General features: G+C 39.2%; 1 pseudogene; it reads left to right on the top strand.

The window, feature by feature from the left end:
• The first annotated feature begins 1,196 nt into the window (after positions 1-1,196).
• Positions 1,197-3,268, top strand: LOC140596475 (procathepsin L pseudogene; annotated as a pseudogene).
• The last annotated feature ends 1,457 nt before the right edge of the window (positions 3,269-4,725 follow it).

Consider the following 4,725-nt stretch of genomic DNA (forward strand, 5'->3'; position numbering starts at 1 on the left):
TTATGATAGTCACACAGAGAGAGAGAGAGGCAGAGACATAGGCAGAGGGAGAAGCAGGCTCCATGCACCGGGAGCCTGATGTGGGATTTGATCCCGGGTCTCCAGTATCGCGCCCTGGGCCAAAGGCAAGCGCCAAACCACTGCGCCACCCAGGGATCCCAGGACCACAAAGTATATTTGAACAAACCATAGTTGAGAACTTCCCTAATTTGGGGAGGGAAACAAGCATTCAGATCCAAGAGTTAGAGATTCCCCCCCACCCCAATCAATACAAACCATTCAACACCTCACATTTAATAGTGAAGCTTGCAAATTTCAAAGATTAAGAGAAAATTCTTTTTTTGATAATAAATTTATTTTAGAGTTAGGAGTTCTTATGTCCTGTCTCCCTTTCTGATTTTTCCCAAACATTTAAGAGAAAGTTCTTAATGCAGCATGAGACAAGAGATTCTTAATTTATATGGGGAGAAATACCAGATTAACAGCAGACCTCTCCACAGAGACCGGTGAGGCCAGAAAGGGCTGGCAGGATATATTCAGGGTCCTAAATAAGAAGACTTTCATTCAGAATAGGAGAGAAAAAGAGCTTCCAGAATAGGCAGAAACTGAAAGACTATGTGACCACCAAACCATCTCTACAATAAATATTAAAGGGGACCCTGTAAAAGAAAGAGGGAGCTCAAGGAAATAATCCACAAAAACAGGGACAGAATAGGTATTACGATAACACTATAAATTCATATCTTTCAATAGTTACTCTGAATGTGAATGGGCTAAATGATCCCATCAAAAGACACAGGGTATCAGACTGGATAAAAAAGAAAGTCCCATCTATTTTCTGTCTTACAAAAGACTCATTTTAGACCTAAGGACACTTCCAGCCTGTAAATGAAGGAGTGGAAACCATCTACCATTCAGATGCTCCTCAAAGGAAAGCTGGGGTAGCAATCCTCAAATCAGATCAATTAAAGTTTATCCCAAAGACTGTAGTAAGAGATGAAGACAGACACTATATCATACTTAAAGGATCAATCCAGCAAGAAGACCTACCAATCATGAATATGTATGCTCTTAATGTGGGAGATGCCAAGTATATCAATTAATAATGCCAAGTATATCAATTAATAACCAAAGTAAAGAGATACTTAGAAAATAATACACTAGACTCATGGGCCTTGGCGATCCGTGGGGTGCACCTGCGCAGCTGTGGATGCCGCAGGTTTTTGAAACATGAATTGTTCACTCTTCTTGACTGCCCTTTGCTTGTGAATAGCCTCAGCAGCTCCAAAACTCGATGAAAGCTTAAATGCATAATGGTACCAGTGGAAGGCAATGCACAGATTATATGGCATGAATGAAGAAGGATAGAGGAGAGCAGTGTGGGAGAATATGAAAATGATTGAACTGCATAATTGAGAATATAGCCAAGGGAAACATGGCTTCACAATGGCGATGAATACCTTTGGTGACATGACCAATGAAGAATTCAGGCAGGTGATGAATGACTTTCAAAACCAGAAGCACAAGAAAGGGAAAGTGTTCCAAGAACCTATCTTTGCTGAGATCCCCAAATCTGTGGACTGGAGAGAGAAAGGCTACGTAACTCCTGTGCAGAATCAGAGTCAGTGTGGTTCTTGTTGGACTTTTAGTGCAACTGGTGCCCTCAAAAGACAGATGTTCCGGAAAACAGGCAAACTTGTGCCACTGAGTGAGCAGAACCTGGTGGACTGCTCTAAGGCTCAAGGCAATGAGGGCTGCAGTGGTGGCCTGATGGATAACACCTTTCATCATGTTAAAGACAATGGAGGCCTGGATTCAGAGGAATCTTATCCATATCTTGGAAAGGACATAGAGACCTGTAACTACAAGACTGAGTGTTCTGCTGCCAATGACACTGGCTTCATGGACCTCCCTCAATGGGAAAAGACCCTAATGAAGGCAGTGGCAACTCTAGGGCCCATCTCTGTTGCTACTGATGCAGGCATTTCCAGTTCTACAAAGCAGGCATTTAATTTGATCCAGACTGCAGCTGCAAAGATCTAGATCATGGTGTTCGGGTGGCTGGCTATGGCTTTGTAGGAACAGACTCAAATAATAAATTTTGGATTATCAAGAACAGTTGGGGTCCAGAATGGGGCTGGAATGGCTATATAAAAATGGCCTAAGACCAGAACAACCATTGTAGAATTGCCACAGCAACCAACTATCCCATTGTGTGAGCTGATGGACCACAAGATTAGAGGACTTGAGGACAGCATATCTGGAGGAAGTTTATCTTAAAATTGACCAAACTCTTATTGTGTAAGATAAGACACTTGAATCATTGAGAATCCAAGTTGTGATTTGAATTCTGTGACATTTTTATCATTTTCTGTGACATTACCACTACTTTAATTACTGCTATATATGGCTTTATAATGTTGAAGACTTATTACTTAATTCTAAAATTTTTGACTTCTTATTTATTCAAAGGATATATAAACTTTACCTTTTGAAATAAATTTTAATTCAATAAGTAGAGGAAGAAAAAAATAAAATAATACACTAATAGTAGGAGACTTCAACACAGTCCTTGTCAGTAAATATCAGATCTTCTAAGCATGACATCACCAAAGAAACAAGGGCCTTAAATTATACACTGGACCAGATGGATTTCACAGATGTTTACAGAGCTTTCTAACTGAACACAACTGAATACACATTCTTCCCAAGTGCACATGGAACTTTCTCCAGAATAGACCACACACTAGGTCACAAATGAGGTCTCAACCGATACCAAAAGATAGGATTGCCCCCCTGCATATTTTCAGACCACAATGCTTTGAAACTAGAACTCAGTCATAAGAAGAAATTTGGAAGAAATTCAAACACATGGAGGTTAAAGAGCATCCTACTAAAAGATGAATGGGTCAACCAGGAAATTAGAGAAGAATCTATGGATTCAGGGAAACTAATGAAAATGCAGATACAACCATTCAAAAAATCTGGGATACAGCAAAGAGGTCCCAAGAAGGAAATACATCTCAATACAAGTCTCCTTCAAAAAACTGGAAATAACTCAAATACACAAGCTAAACTTGCACCTAAATGAACTGGAGAAAGAACAGCACATAAAGCCTACACCAAGCAGAAGAGGGGAGATAATAAAGATTCAAGCAGAACTCAATGAAACAGAGACCAGAAGAACTGCAGAACAGATAAAAAAAGAAGAACAGGAGTTGGTTCTTTGAAAGAATTAATAAGATAGATAAACCCTTAGCCAGCCTTATTAAAGAGAAAAAAAAAACCCTCAAGGTAATAAAATCACAAATGAAAGAGGAGGGATCAGAACCATACCAAGGAAATACAAATGATTTTAAAAAACATTTTATGAGCAGCTATAAGCCAATAAATTAGGCAATCTAGAAGAAATGGATGCATTTCTGGAAAAATCACAAATGACCAAAACTAGAACAAAACGAAATAGAAAACCTGAAAGGCCAATAACCAACAAGGAAATTGAAGCAGTTATCAAAAACCTGCCACGACGCAAAATTCCAGGGCCAGATGGCTTCTGAGGGGAATTCTATCAAATGTTTAAAGAGGAAATAATATTCTACTAAAGCTGTTCTGAAGGATAAAAAGGGATGGAATACTTCAAAATTTGTTCTAACAGGCCAGCATCACCTTGATTCCAAAACCAAAGACCCCACCAAAAAGGACAATTATAGAACAATATCCCTGATGAACATGGATGCAAAATTTCTCAACAAGATACTAGCCAATAGGATCCAACAGTACATTAAGAGGATTATTCACCATGACCAAGTGGGATTTATCCCTGAGATGCAAGGTTGGTTTAACACTCATAAAACAATCAATGTGATAGATCACATCAACAAGAGAAAAAAACAAGAACCATAGGATCCTCTCAATAGATGCAGAGAAAGCATTTGACAAAATACAGCATCCATTCCTGATCAAAACTCTTCACAGTGTAGGGATAGAAGGAACATTCCTCAGCATCTCAAAAGCCATCTATGAAAAGCCCACAGCAAATATCATTCTCCATGGAGAAAAACTGAGAGCCTTTCCCCTAAGATCAGGAACATGACAGGGATGTCCACTCTCGCCATTGCTATTCAACATAGTACTAGAAGTCCTAGCCTCAGGAATCAGACAACAAAAAGAAATAAAAGGCATTTAAACTGGCAGAGGAAGGCAAACTCTCCCTCTTTGCACATGACACGTTACTGTGTGTAGAAAACCCAAAAGACACCACCCCAAGATTGCTAGGACTCATACAGCAATTCAGCCATGCGGCAGGAGTCAAAATCAATGCATAGTAATCAGTGGAATTCCTATAAACTAAAATGAGACTGAAAAAAGAGACATCAAGGAGTCAATCCCATTTACAATGGCACCCAAAACCATAAGATACCTAGGAATAAACCTAACCAAAGTGGTAAGGGATTTATGCCCTAAAAACTACAGAACACTTCTGAAAGATTTTGAGGAAGACACAAAGGGATGGAAAAATATTCCATGCTCACGGATTGGAAGAATTAATACTGTGAAAATGTCTATGCTACCCAGGGAAATTTACACATTCAATGCAATCCCTATCAAAATACTATGGACTTTCTTCAGAGAGTTGGAAAAAATCATCTTAAGATTTGTATGGAATCAGCAAAGGGAATATTGAAAAAGAAAACCAGAGCCAGGGGCATCACAATGCTGGATTTC

This window comes from Vulpes vulpes, unplaced genomic scaffold, assembly GCF_048418805.1.
Source record: "Vulpes vulpes isolate BD-2025 unplaced genomic scaffold, VulVul3 Bu000000665, whole genome shotgun sequence".
In the NCBI taxonomy this organism is placed as follows: domain Eukaryota; kingdom Metazoa; phylum Chordata; class Mammalia; order Carnivora; family Canidae; genus Vulpes; species Vulpes vulpes.